This window comes from Equus przewalskii, chromosome 19 (genome assembly GCF_037783145.1).
Source record: "Equus przewalskii isolate Varuska chromosome 19, EquPr2, whole genome shotgun sequence".
NCBI classification, from domain to species: domain Eukaryota; kingdom Metazoa; phylum Chordata; class Mammalia; order Perissodactyla; family Equidae; genus Equus; species Equus przewalskii.
Window position 1 is genome coordinate 3,214,022 of NC_091849.1, and position 15,594 is coordinate 3,229,615.

Here is a 15,594-nt window from a genome sequence, read left to right on the forward strand (position 1 = left end):
AAGGGGCTGGCCCAGTGGCGCAGCAGTTAAGTTTGCACGTTTGCTTTGGTGGCCAGGGGTTCGCCAGTTCGGATCCTGGGTGCGGAGCTACACACTGCTTATCAAGCCACGCTGTGGCGGGCGTCCCACATATAAAGTAGAGGAAGATGGGCGTAGACGTTAGCTCAGGGCCAGTCTTCCTCAGCAAAAAGAGGAGGATTGGTGGCAAATGTTAGCTCAGGGCTAATCTTCTTTAAAAAAAAAAAAAAAATATATATATATATATATATATATGTAAAAGGATAAGGGTGTTCAATTAATGTTAGCTTCCTTCCCTTAATACCAGCGGTGGCGGCAGCTGCTCAGTCTGACTCTTTTTGCGCATTGATGCCGTATGCTGTCTTGGAGAACCACATACAGTGTAATGCTTGGTTTCCAAAAAGCAGCTACGTGATAGCAAGTTCCTAGTAAAACAAGCTTTTGAGATACGGTTGCTCCTACTCCCTATTCAGCATCCTAGCAGACAAGCTGTCTTAAAGCCTGAGTTTCAATGTTTTTACTCACCCCCGACAATCTGCAGGCTGCCCACTCATTACTGCTTCTCTTTATAAGGATTTGCCTTGACCTTTTTTTCATTTTCTTTTGTTTACCAGATGGAATTAAGTCTGTTTGTCAAAACATCTTCCCCCTCTATTTACTTTGACCTGATTTTGAAAGCAGCAAGTCACTTGATTCAGGCTGCTGGGAAGACACTAAACCAGATGTTGAAGTGACTGGGATTTCTATAAGACATTCTTCTTTTCTCTGATGAGACGTGTGATGCATGAAGTAGGAGCGCCTGGCAGGAAGCCACATGCCTCTATTGCAGCACACGTGCTCACTCACGTCATTGACCTCAAGCTTCCCATTTTCATCCAGAGGGCCAGCTACTTCAGCTTCTGCCTGCTAATCATTCTTTTGTGTGTTACCCAGACTACTGGGCTTCCCTTGGCTGTGTCTGCGGGGGGGTAATTCAGTAGCCAAAGGCAGACACTCCAGATTACAAGGAGTCCACGGAGCGCTGGAGTTTGTCAAATCGTCTGGTCCAGGTCTGTGTCATTTTGTTTTTGAAAAGAAAGAAAACTCATTCAAGACTCATTGCTTTTATTCTTGACTTCTTAAAGGATGATGAAGACAGAGAGCAGGATGTTCTTCAAGAGTTGTTAGCAAACCTGGCCTTGCCTTAGGATGGGTACCCCCTACTTGTCAAGTTTTGTCAGTCAGTGTCCACCTCTATAAGTGGTGAGCCCTTCAGTTTTCGCTTCCTCCTCCGTTCGTTGGCCCCTTAGCTAGAGCAAACAGTGGCTCCTAAGGGAGCAAAAGGAGCTTTTTACTCTGCTTCCCAGATGTCAGTCTTTGGAAAATGGAGCCAAATGGAATGAAAGGCACTTATTTATGTGTTTATTCATTGAACCAACAATTATTTATTGAGCATCTATTAGGTGCCAGGCACTGTGGTGAGCACTGAGGAGAGAGGGTGAATAAGGCACAGTGCTTTGTGCTCAAGCAGATTGAGATTGGTGGCGGCATTGGGAGGGTCAGACAAACACAGAGCCGTTATGATAATACTTGTAATGTGGTGTGTCAGGGTAAGCACTGGGGGCCATAAGAAGCTCTTTGGGAGTCGAGGGAACTTTCCGTCAGGGAGCAGTGCTTCTGTGTAGACCCGAAGGATGAGAGGGAGCTGGCCATTTATGGGGTGCACGGGTGGAAATGTGCACAGTGCAGGAAGGTCTACAGGTGAGAACTCTGGGCAGAAAAGAGGAAGGTGAGCCCTACAGGGTGGTGGACGCTGAGGAGCCTGGGAGATTCTTGGGGCGTCTGTGGAGGCTGACTTGGGGCTGCCAGGGACCCTGCTTGGTGAGGGTAACTGACCTCAGGTTTGAGCACTGGGCTTTGGAGTCGCCATTTCTAGCATCAGCAGAGTTGCCTTTCGCTTTCAATATCCCCAACCTTCAGCAGTGTCTGCAGCAGTGAGATGTTCTAGACTAGTCTTGTTGATGGTGTGCACGAGGCCCTGAAAGTATGGTCAAGGACAGACCTAGGGTCTCCCTGTCAGACCAGAGTGATGGAGACAGCACAGCTTCCAGCAGACCAGACATCTCTGGGGTCATTGCAGTACTTTTAAGAAATGCAGCCTGATTTTATTACCACGGTCTGGGAATCCAGGTCTCACAGATATGGTGGTGCCATCCCAGAGCCAGAATCTCTCTTTAAGTTTGGGTAAGTAGGGTGTGGGCTCGTTTACCTGATGCTTCTAGACTTTCTTGCTTAACCACATACCACTGACACTTTTCACTTTCAACCAATTTTCAAAATCAGGTTGCCCAAATGTCTCAATTTACCTGGAGTTGAGGGAGTTCTCCAGATGCTGGACTTCCAGTGTCCAAGAAACCAAGAAACCAAGAAAGCTCTGGGTGAAATGAAATGAATTAGTTCAAGAGTGCTGACCCTGTCCCAAGCATTTCCATATTATATGATCATGTTTATTCTTTAAAGCAATGCTTTCAGATAGATACTATTATTTCAATTTTAAAGGATTTATAAATAAGAGATTCCTAAGGCCATTTATCCAATAAGTGATAGAGCCTGGATTTAAGTTAGGTTGCTTATTAGTACATAATAAATTACCTCTGAACTTGCTGGCTTAAATCAACAATAAAAGGTTATTAATTCATAGTTTCTGTGAATCAGGAATTCAGGAACATTTTAGCTGGTGGTTCTGGCTCAGGATCTCTCATGAGGTTGCAGCCCAGATGTCAGTTGGGGCTGCATGATCTGAGAACTTGACTGGGGCTGGAGGATTACTGCCAAGATGGATCCCTCACACAGCTGTTGGCAGGAGACCTCAGTTCCTCTCCACATGACCTGTCCGTGGGGCTGCTTGAGTGTCCCAACATGGTGGCTGGTTTCCCTCAGAGTGAGGGATCCAAAAGAGAGCAAGGAAGAAGCTACAGTGTCCTTTATTATCTAGGCTTAGGAATCCTGTATTGGCATTTCTGGAATATCCTATTTGTTATACAGGTCAGCCCTCCTCGGTATGGCAGGGGGCTACGCAGAGTGCTAATACAGGAGGCAAGGATCGCTGGCGGCATCCTAGAGGCTGGCTACCGTGTCAGTAAGTGTTTCACAGTTCCACAGCTACCTTTAGGACTCCTCTAAGGTGGGCCTTTGAGGGTGGTCTGCAAGATGAGACGTTGAAAATGTCTACATATGAGCACATATATGAATATTCATTATATATGTAAATTGTGTTATTTATGTACTTGAATGAGTGTACTTTCAAGATTATCACCATATTTGGTAGGCTATATATTTATCCTAGTGATGTTTCCATTACACCAAATATTTTTGTTTTGAATATTTATTACAGATGATCATTTATTCCTGATTTTCTAAATTTTATAGTATGAACATATGTATTACTGTAATACTGTAATTAGAAGAAAGCAATTTTTAAAAACACTTTTTATGTATACATGTTAACACATTGTATAATGGATACTGCTTAGAATTCTTTTTGGAGCCTCATGGAAAAGCAGTCTGTCTGTTGAGATGTTTCAGAAGGCAAAATATATACTGTTACTAATAAACACAATTATATATAGAGTTACGCATTCCATTGTATGTACAAACATGTATACCATTACCTGGAATTTGAATCAGGGGAAGGGTGGGGAAGGCAGGGAGGTCGAGAAAGCAGGGATGGGAACAAGACCTTGTACAGCAGATAAATAGGAAACACGCAGAGCGAATTTTACCTACTCCCAGCACAGTGTTGCTGAGCGGTCTGTGATAATTTAAAGGTGCTGGAAAGCCACACTTTCTGAACTTTAGTTACTTCATTTGAAAACAGAGGAAGATAATGATACCTATGTTCTCAATGCCATAGAGCTATTGTAAAGAACAAAAATCAGAAACTGTATGCGAAAATGCATGAAGGATCGTTAAGTCCTAGACCAGAGGAAGGTGCTACCGTCACCATCATTATAGCTGTTATCTCTGGAAGTGTACCAAGACCTCCTACGGGGCAGGACTGACACTCCCAGAACCATGCACGACTTCTGCTTTGCAGCCCCTGGGAGCCCTTCTTTGAGCAGCATTAGCCACCCGTCTTGCTCCAGTTGTCAGACACGTTAGCCACTGTTTTCTTTAGCTCTGCTTCCATGTGCTACAGGGAAGTGCATGGTTCTCTGGGTGGAAACAAGGCTGTTGGCAGGGCTCTTTACTTATGCCTGCTTGCTTATGCCTGGATATACAAGGTCAGGTGGGGCTAGGTGTGCACGAGGCCTGCCACATGGTGCTGGTGTGTACCCAGGGCTGGCATCAGGCCACCAAGGCTTCTAAGGAAGCAAGTACAGATGGTCCCCAAAGCAGCAAATGGAACATGCATCTAACCCTGTAATGCTGTTTTCACATTCCTTGTCACGCTACTAAGGCCAAAAACAGGAGGAGAATTGGGTTTCTTTGACAAACATTTCTTTTTTCTTCCTTTTCTTATAAAATTATCCCCAACCTGTCCTAAGAGTCTGGCAGCCGTTCATGTGTCAACAACAGGCAGCTTTACGGGGATGGCAGGAGCAAATTCCCTGCTAAGACCTTCAGCTCTGTGCAGAACATGAGTTGCTGCTTAATGAAGCCCAGCTGAGAGCTTCCAGGCGCCTTCTGAACACTCCCAAACGGCATCTCTCTATACCAGATTTATCCTCTCTGGGCCAAAGAGTGGTGTGCTGGTAAGTGTTGTTAAACACTTGTTTGTTTGTTGTTGGTTGTTTAACAACTGATTCTCCAAAGGGGAAAAAAAGCACTCTGAATTGTAGCGTTTGCCAATTTCCACAGTGCAAATAGCTTTACCCTGGCTAATACCAACCTACTGACACGGTATCACCGGATTTAGAGTTGGGAAGAGATGTGAGCATGTGTGAGTGGGCTCCAGTACACCACTGGACCCACGTTTATGGACCAAGTGCATCCTTTTCACATTTACTTGGGGGAAAAATGAATATCTCAAAATCCACATGTGCAAAATTGAATTAATGACCTCTCTCTGCCCCACGCTCAACCTGTCCTCTTCCGGGGTTTCCTATCTGAGTGTACGGCACCGCAGTGCAACTGGTTTTGTAAGCCAGACCCCAGACACCAATAGTCGTCCTTTACGTCTGCCTTCTTCCTCACCACCACAGACAAGCCATCACCAAGTTCTGCTAATTTTACTTCCTAAGTGTTCACAATCTGTCCACTTCCCTCTAGACTAGGTCATTGTTATTAATCACCCGGATTATTGCCAAAGGCTTCTAAGTGGTCTCCCTCTATCTTCTCTTGCACACACACACTCAACCCATTTTCCTAGCATTGACCAGAGAGATCTCTGAAAAGTGCAGATCTGAGAACACCATTCTTTTGCTTGAGCCCGTCAATGGCCTCCCACGGCCCAGGATAATAAAATCCTTCGAGTAGCCTGAAAGAACACAGGTGACTCCTGTCTGCCTCTTTAGCCTAATCCTGTGCTGCTCTGGCCCTGTGCCCCTTGCTCCTTCTGCCTCAGCCACACTGGCTGTCTTTCAGTTCCTCAAACATGCCAAGCCCTTTACCAATTCAGGCTGTCGTACAGAGTGTTCTCTTTGCCTGGAATTACTTGGTCTGACAAAGTCTTTATTCTTCAATCTCAGCTAAGGTTTTTCAGAAAGGCCATCTCTAATCTCCCAATTTGAAAAGAGCCCTCTATTTTTATCTTCTATAACATACTGTTCTGGGTTTATACTCCCAACAGCAGTGTGTGAAAGTCCCAGTTGCTTCATATCCAAGCTAACACTTGGTATTATCAAACTTCAAAATTGTTGACAACCTGGTGTAGTGGTATCTCATTGAGATTTTTGCATTTTCTTGGTTACTAATAAATTTGGGCATTTAAAAATATGTTTATTGCCCATGTGGACTTTCTTTTGTGTGCAATGTCTATTCAAATTGGTTGCTCATTTTTCTATTGAGTTGTCATTAATTATTAGTAGGAGCGCTTTACATGTAATGAATACTAGAGTTCATGGGCTACATGTTTTGCGAGTATTTTCTTTCATTCTTTGCCCTGTTTTCTCACTCTTTTCAAGATGTCTTTTGACAAAAATAAATTTTTAAATTTAATGTTATCAAATATTTTATCTTTTCTTTTAATTGCTAGTACTTTTTGTATTCTGTAGAATTTCTGCTTGTAAGGGTCTGTTGAGCTAAACTCTCAGATTTTGATTTTCTGAAAGGGTAATTATTTTTTTCTTCATTCTTGAAAAAATAATTTAACCAGGTATAGAATTTTAGGATGATAGTAATTTCCTTTCAGTATTTGGAAAAAAGTTCCACTCCTTTTTGTCTTTCATTATTGTAATGAGAAGTCAATCTTCAATATAATTTCTTCCTTTGAAGGTTTCCATCTTTTCTCTCTGGCTTACATTTAAAATCTCTTTGTCTTTGATGCTTTGCAGTTTTATTACGATGTGTCTATCTTTGGATTTCTTTTTATTTATCCCATAAAGAATTGATTGGGCTTCCTTAATCTGAGGGTTTCAGTCTTTCAACAAGTCTGGAAATTTTTCATTCATTATCTTTTGAATATTACCTCTTCTTCATTCTCTCTCTTATTTCCTATTAAACTCTAATTAAATGTAAATTACATCTTTTAATTCTCTGTTCCATCTCTTTGTGTCTCTGGGTTGCATTTTGAATAATTTCTTCATATCTGTCTTTCAGTTTAGTAATTTTTTATTTGATTGTGCTTAATCTGCTGTTTAACATGTCTAACGAATTTTTAAACTTAGTTATTATGATTTTCATTTCTAGAAGTTCTGCTTTACAAATTTGATTCTCTTTACAAATGTGTTCTTGGTCTTTTTAAAAACTTTAGAAGAATAAAATATTTATTAAAAGATTAAAATATATATTTTATATTCTGTTTGAAAATTTCTATATTTAAAATCTTTACCTGACCCATTCTGATATCTGTCTATCTGACACAGAGATGTGCCACCTATATTGCTCTTCAGAGAAGGGTTGTTGCCTAGCTGTTGCTGTCCAGCTGTGGGGAGAAATGAGGTCAGCAGGCAGGTCCATCTGCAAATGGAAGCCTTGCCCACGGCCCTGCCCTCCCCAGAGTAGTCTGTATCTGAAGACTGAGTGAGGATGTCAAAGTCTGGCCCTTTGGGCCTCATGTAGGAAACTCTGCTAGATAATATTCTCACTCGTGCTCTCTGCTGGGTTGGACAAGCTTTTGTCAGAGCTACACTGCAGTTCAACTTCTCCTTCTACTTAATCTTGCTTTCTCTCATTCCCTTTCACAGTTGCTGATCCTAATAAATATCTTGTATCCCAAGTTCTGGTCTGATGGCTGCTTTCATAAAACCCAGTCTGTGATGCACGTGTGTGAGCATGTGGATGTGGATGCGTGTGTCTGCTGCTTCTTACTCATGGTACCTTGTTTTCTTCTGTGTTTATGTTTCTTAAAACTTTATCTGTTGGAATTCTTTGAGACTTGTGTTGAGTTGGGTTCTTTTTGAGATTACATGAGATTTCTTCCATCAGTTGCCAGGGAGAATGACCAAATTGGGACCAGTTTAAGTTAAATTGTCTGTGTGTTTTTTCAAGCTATAAATGTGATGTGTATTGTCTGCAAACCCTTGTGACTGGGGATTGTAGTTATGAATTCTCAAAATAGGCATGTTCCTTACTTTCCCTTTCTATGCTGGGTTTGTTTCCCATTTACCCTTATACTAAGGCTACAGGCATTATAGTCCCCATCTTGATGTAGTATTTTCCCACCTTGGGTGGGCTGAAGGCTTAATTTCCTGTTTCTCATGCCACTATGTCACTCTCCAGTGGAAACGAAAGGTCATCAGAGTTCAGTGCATAGTTTCATGGTGAAGGCTGGTTTGGATCTTGCTTACTTTCCATGGTGCTCAGGCTCACTGTTTCACTTTGAAACTGGAAACTCATGGTTCCAACTTTCAAAATAAGATAGACTCCTCACTTTATTCCCAGCATGCTGATTTATTAAATTGTTATTTTCTTTTGTTTCATATTTATCCTGACTTCATTTATTTTTCTTTTTCTGAAGGAAGGGGCTGGGTCATTTAGGGTTTCTGGTCCACCGTACTGTTGGAGATAAATATCTGGAGTGATGTTAAGTAGACCTTACATAAGAGCACTCCCTCTGGGGCCAATGGGACTCCAGCAGAGAGAGTCTGCGTTGACTGGATCATCAGAAATGAGGGAAGTCATAAGTGGCTAAACAGAGGAAGTAGCAAGCTGTTTGTGAGAGACTTACAATTATGAGAAATGTCTCTGAAGAACCCACAAATGCACTCTGAGAAAAATAGTTTTGAGTGTTCTCAAAGCCCAGAGGTATTACTAGAAGATGAAGGCACCTCCTATCAAATACAACCAGTCTCGACCCTGCTTTCCCTCTTCCCTTCTACTTCATCCCTGGACGGCCAGAGGAAGATTTGCAAGGAGGGAGCAGAAGCAGAAGCATTAAGCATAGGAACAGAGAAAAGAGACCCCTCACCCCAAGGCCTCCAGGACAAAGCTGGGAGAGGGGAGAAGCTTTAAATTTAAATGGAAACCAATAATTTATGGTGGAACTCATCTGTGTTGTCACATGATTTCCTCTAGCAGCATAGCCAGCTTGGATGTAGGGCAGGAAGGGGACAGATGAATGGTCCCCGTGTAGAGTAGACTACACCTTTCTAGTGTTCAGAATTCTTAGTCTCTTGCGTAGAATCTCTTTCTCTCTGTGTAAGGAAAACACTCCTGTATTTCTCCTTTACTCTCACAATACTACAACATTACTACTGACACTTCACTTCTGACACCAAATGTGTGGATTTTCCACACATCATGCAATTCTCTGACACCAGCTGGGTGTCCTATAATTTAACTCAATTCTGACACCATCCACCTGGAGTTAATGTCAGATCACACAGGTGGTTAAGGGCTCAGTCCCACAGGACTGCCCCACCCCCTGCATTTCAGGTGCCAATCGCAAGTCCCCTGCACGTCTGACCAACTGGCTATAAATTGGGGTTCCCACAACCCCCTCCTTGAGTTTAATAATTTGCTAGAATGGCTTACAAAACTCAGGCAAACACTTAATTATGTTTACTGGTTTATTATAAAAGGATTTTATAAAGGATACAGATGAACATCCTGATGGAAGACATGTGTAGGGCAAGGTGTGTGGGAAGGAGCGTGGAGCTTTCATGTCCTCTCCAGGGGTGCCACCCTCCCAGTACCTCCACGTGTTCAGCAACCAAGAAGCTCTCAGAAACCTGTACTTCCTGGATTTTTATGGAGGTTTCATTATGTGGACATGATCAATCATTAACTCAGTCTCCAGCCCCTCTGCCCTTCTCAAAGGATGAGGAGTGGGGTTGAGAGTTCCAAGCTTCTATCATGGTTGGTCTTTCTGGTGACCAGTCCCATCCTGAAGCCATCCAGGAGCCCACCAAGAGTTGTTTCTTTAGAACAAGAGATACTCCTATCACCTAGGAAATTCCAAGGGATTTAGAAGCTGTCAGGAACCAGGTGCAGAGACCAACGTATATATGGTCTCTTATTTCACAGTCCCCCTTCTCTCTGTCCCTACACAATTTCCCTATTTTGAGACTCATTTTTCTTGATTTAAGTTTTAATTCAATAAGATATTTGTTGTTCTCCATTACGTTGCCATCCTGTGACTTGATTGAGCATGTTTCTCAGTCTTTATATATATATTCATAACACTTCTTAGAATGGGCTAATTCTGGTGATGAAAACACTGTCCCGGTCAGTAATCATTTCTGCTGATTTCATCCTCAAAGATTAGGAATCTTAGAATTTGGGGAACATCTCGCTATAACCTTCTATATGTTGACTGCAGGTGCAAGGAAATAAAAAGGGTAAATAAAGTGTTCGATGGTGGTGCTACAGCAAACTTTTGTGTACATCAGAATCACGTCGGGCACCAGTGGATATGGGAGCACACAGACTGCCAGACCCTGCTTTTAGAGTTTCTTACGCAGCTGGTCTGGGACAGAGCCAGAGAATTTGGATTTCTCCCAAGTTCTCAGGTGGTGCTGTTAGTCTAGGGACCATACTTAGATACTTAGAGAACCACTATGCTGAAATAATGAGACAGGTGAGAACAAAGTTTCACCACAATAATCAAGCAGTATTCATCTTTAATCTAAACAATGCACTCGAAGTCAAGTTTAAAAGGAACTCTATCCAAAGGCGGTCATTTTTCTGGGTTCCTGAATTTCTTTAGAAATGTTCTGCTCATTAATTTCCATGTTGCGCTTCTTTGATCAAGTCTGCAGGTACAGGAAGATGGAGGAGACAAGAGGAGCTGGGACCCAAGAGGGGTGAAGGATGCCATCAGAACTGAGCCGTCTCAGCCTCCTAGGCACAAATGTAAAGAATGGCCAACGGGCTTTTGCTGGCATCTCCATGTCAATATTATGGATTTTAATTGTTGACGAGAAAGAAATGTGACAATGTTTCAGTAATCCGAATCAACCAAAGTCTTTAGACTTAAATAAATCAGATGAGATCTTACTTAGAACAAGAGCTAAAAAATGAACTTGTACCAGATGTACAAGAAAGATAAGACATGTTAGATAAGCACCATTTTGATGTTGATAATAAAATGATTAAGGTCACGAAAAAATCAAAGCACACATATTTCCAAAGCCAACGATCCAGAGAATTTCTGAAACAATGGGCCATGCACAGCTGTTACAAGGGCCCTAGGTAAGTGACTTGGCTACAATTTCCGTGGAAGCTGCCTAAATCTTATCTTTGGTCTCAAAACTCATATCTGCCATCACAGCTAGTCTAAAAAGGTAACCCTAGCTTGCTTGGTTAAATGAGTGAAATTCGTACTCTAGAAAGAAATTAGGATACCAATAAGAATAAAAATAGAGAAGCAAATTTAAAACCGTGGAATCAAGTCTTTAGTAAACTAGTTTGGGTGTAAGTGTACTGATCCATTTTGTAGTCAATGTATTGTGTCCATTTTTGTGTGCCTAAAGCATTGAAAAGACTTAAACCCATTAAATCTTTGGAAGAGTCTGATTAATTTTTTATATCAATCATTTATTTAAATATTTAAAGGAGTCATTTGTTATATTCATAACTTTATATTTAATAGTTATTTAATAATTTAGCTTTTATTTAATAGTTAAATTTTTGAAAGTAGTATGTAAAATATTTAGAGAAGTGTTAAGTGTTTAAAGAATACTTGATGGACAATAAAAAAGTACAAACAATGGTGAGCATATTTTCCTCTCCACACAAAAAAGCCTCTCAGATATTGAAGATTTTTCAGCATCAAATGGATTGGCAAGTTGAGGAGTCAACTAATGCCTTTTATAGAGAAAAGGGTATTATTTGTTGAATATAGAATATAGTGTGCTCTCTATGTAATCAGGAGATTCCTTTCTCTATTCGCAGATTTTTGTCGCTGTGATTACTTTACAGGTTCCGCCCGTCTATACTTGCCACATAGCTCACTGCTGAAGCTGTAATTCTTTTCTTTTTGCAAAAAGGGCATCGTTAGTTATTATCTGTGATCATTTTTCAGTTCCGTGAGATAATAAATGAACCACACAGTCCCTGTAATCTTGCAGAGGCTTTTGGCCAGGAAGATGCTCCTTGGCCATGTGCCAATAATAATGGCTATAGGGACAACGTTTAGTTAGTCCAAAACAAGCAACTTGAAAGTTTCCATTTAATTTCTGCTCAATTATTCAGAATTGGCTCAACTTTAGTCACAGGATGAAGTTTACGAAGAGGAATTTCCAAGGAAAAACCGAGATCCTAGGAGTTTACAGTGTGAAAACTGAAAACGAAAAAAAAAATCTATCCTAAACAGCTTTTACTAATCGTTGATAATTATTTTAACTATTTCATATAGTCTCCTACCTTATCAACCTGTATCAAACCACTGAACTCACATGGTCATTCCGGGAAGCCAGTTGGCAGGCAGACGTGGTAATGGCTGGTTCATAGCTTGGTGAGAAAACCAACAGATAGCTGGGAAGTTTCTTCTATGTTTTATTTTCTTCTTTCTCCTCTCCCTCTTTTTCTTCCCTCTTGCCTTTCCCTCCCTTTGCCCACTTTCTTTTTTGGCTATTGAAGATTTATTGCCTTTCAGTACTTACAGATGATGTTTTCATAGGCTCTAATGAGGTCCCAGCAGTTTTTAACAATAACAGGACATTACCATTCCTAAGATATATTATGTGTTTTCCTTCATCTTTCTCCCTTGAATGAAATGCTTAGAAGTATGCTAACCCCCAATTCCCTTTCCTTTACTATGACAAATGGTCCAGTTACTTAATAGGGCTAAATACTTTGCTATGACTTAAAATACTCATTTGAATAAAATCTTAAAAAGAAGAGCATTTGTGTGCTTTTAATGTACTTTCTGGTAGAGGACCTGAACACCAGTCGAACACCTGTTTACTAATGGCCTTGGAAGTCCTCTCTAACGCCATCTGTGCTAGTTATGCATCCTGATGGCGATTTTTGCCACATTTCCTGATCCTCTTGGAAAGCAGGTTGGAGCCAATGCTCCCACGTCCCTTGGGTTCTGATTCCGGCTCCAACCCCACTCGAGTCTGCCACCAACCAGGGGACTCGCTCCCTTTGCAGAGCTGGCTGGAAAGGTCAGACGTCCCCTAGGTGCGGCCCAAGACCATGGATGTATTTTTTTAAAAGGAAAAACATGGTGATGAGCAAGCGCCCCAGCATTGCCTAACTTAGCCTGGGCTCTCCCAGCGCTTGTTCTTCTGTGTGACAGGGCCCGAGCCAAGTCTAGAGGTATTTTTTCTCTTTAAAGGTCAGACAGATTAAAAGTAAGCAACAAAGGAAGGAACCAAGCTGTGTCCCATGATGTAACACAGGGACTTCAACAAACTCAGGCGTTCTCCTTTGTGGAGTCAAGCTCAGGGAATGCCTGTTGGCCAGAAGGGGCTTTGAGGCGGGAGGCTCGAAACCACCTGTGTTCCTGCGTTCTATTTTGGTTCTGGGAGAGCTTGGGGTCAGTGGCTTTCACTGTGCCCTGAAATTGGCATGTTATGAACAGCCGGGTTGGGTCTCTGATCCAACAAAGCAGCCAGCTTGAAAAATCATTCTGGGAAAAGCACTGAATCATTTGTTCCGGGCACAGAAAGTCACTGTGCCTCGAGAAGCAGGCCGTCAGCAGAGTCCCTCAGACGAGCACCCTCATATCTGCTGTCCAGTGGGGAGGGCTCTCCCTTCATTCTGGGCTCTCATTCTTTCCGCCTGTCACTTCACTACTCATATTATTTAGGGCTTGGTTTCTCCTAATAGGCTCTCTTTGTTGGCTATCTGCAGACAGCTTTGTGAGAGCCTTCCCTTTCCGGGTTCCTGTGGGAGAGAAATCATGGAGCTATTTAATGCACTTTTCGATAACCCTCATTTTCCATCCTCTGTTTTCTTTGCTCTTCGCACACACATGTAATGACTAAAAATGAATTCCAGGCGAGAGCAGAAATCTGCGTGCTGTATGTTGTCTGCCCAATGCAGGTCTGATATTGCTTCGGCTGCATTCCCCTCTCTTGAGGCCCCTTCCGAAGTCTGGCTCTCCTGAGGTCCCCCTGAGCCCCAGCTCCTCCCACACTGCAGCAGGCGGGGCAGAGCTGATGGGCTGTTTATAGCTTCATTTTTCCAGTGCTCCATTTTATTTAGTTGTGTCCCTCCTTTTTTTTCCCCCAAAACAAGCAGTTTGTCCCAAAAAAGGATCAAATGGAAAACTTTATAAATACTCCAAATGGTGGAAACAGGAAGTGGAATAAAAATGATGTAGCTATTCACAGAAAACATGCTGTCATTTTCCTCCGTAAATATATACTATTCATTTTCAGGAAGAGGCTATGCCTAAAGCTGAAGAAAAAAGTTCACAGCGCCTCCTCTGACTCTGGAGACCATGAGGAGCTCCACTGCGGTGTGCGGGCTGCCCCGGGTCCAGCGCGGCACGATGGCATGGCACAGAAACCTCTGAAAAATAGCTATCGTTTCTAGTGCAGAAATGCAAAGGGATGCCTTTCTGGGGTACCCAGGTCCCAATGTCTTGTGACTTATCTAGTAGATACTTCATCAGTATCAGTCATATCAATCCCAATTCCAATGATCTAATTCCTAAGTCACACCCAGTTTCTTCCTGTTAACCTTATTCATGTAGTCATAGTAGCTAACGTTGATATAATGCGTCCTGTGTTCTAGATACTCTTGTAAGTGCTTTGCAAGTATGGACTCATTTAATCCTCACTGCAGTGCTAAGTGGTAAGCATCACTATTGTCTTCCCCATTTTATAGAAGAGGAAACTGAAGCACACACACAAAAAAAAAGGAACTGCTAACTTTCCTGAGGGCACAGAACTTAGAAACCATGGAGCTGAGACTCAAACCTAGGCAGTTGGGTTCCAGAATCTATATCCTTATTAGTATCCCTTTATTAAGGATTAAGAAAAGACTAGAAAAGCAACCACAAAGCACACCGTGACAAAATCGATTTTTTTTTTATTGGCACTGTTTGGACTTCCTAAAAGATTAAACAAATAAAATTATGATGGAATTGTTTGACTTATAAAGTAAAAAATGAAAGTGTCTAATTTCACGTGTCCTTATAACAGAGAGGCATGAGGGATGTCCACAGACAGAAGAGGAGAAGACACAGAAGAAGAGAAGGCCGTGTGAAGATGGAGGCAGAGATTGGAGTGATGTGGACACAAGCAAAGGAATGCTGGCAGCCACCAGAAGCTGGAAGAGGCAAGAAACAGACTCTGACCTTGAACCTGTGGAGGAAGCACAGCCCTGCTGCCATCTTGATTTCAGCCCAGTGATACTAACGTCAGCTTTCTGGGCCCCAGAATGTGATTGTCGGAATTCTAGCTATTGGTTAAAGCTGTAACTTTCAAGGGCAGAGCAGTGAGAAAAGCTGGATTAAATGCCTTGTCCTCTGTGTTTCGTTAGTCGAAATCAGTCATTCTCAAACTTTTTGGTCTTTGTACCCCTTTTCACTCTTAACAATTATTGAAGACTGCAAAGAGCTTATCTTTACGTGCAGTATATCTACAGATATTTAGTATATTAGAAATTAAAACTGAGCAAATTTAAAAAATACTAATTAATTCACATAAAAATAAAAAAGGCAAACCTATTACACATTGACATAACATAATTTTATGAAAATGGCTATATTTTCCAAAACAAAAAAAATCAATGAGTAGAGTAGTATTGTCTTACAGTTTTGCAAATCTCTTTCCCTTCCGGCTTAATAGAAGACAGTTGGATTCTCTTACTTGCTTTATATTCAATCTGTTACGACATGTTGTTTTGATTGAAATGTATGAAGAAAATCTGGGCTCACATAGATATGTAGTTGCAAAAGGAGGAATATTTTAAAGGTTTTCAGATAACTATGAATATTCTTCTTCAAGTCTTCATTAAAGTTAAATGATAATTTTTAAAAGTTAGTTGTAATGTAGAATCTGAAACTCTATCAATGAAATTTTGGTACTGTGTTAC

At 41.6% G+C, this 15,594-nt stretch overlaps 1 long non-coding RNA gene across 1 annotated transcript; it reads left to right on the forward strand.

The window, feature by feature from the left end:
• The first annotated feature begins 946 nt into the window (after positions 1-946).
• LOC139077208 (uncharacterized) lies at positions 947-10,791 on the forward strand. The gene is made up of 4 exons (XR_011529527.1): positions 947-1,067; positions 3,043-3,136; positions 4,545-4,751; positions 10,352-10,791. It is a non-coding gene; the product is annotated as an uncharacterized lncRNA (long non-coding RNA).
• The last annotated feature ends 4,803 nt before the right edge of the window (positions 10,792-15,594 follow it).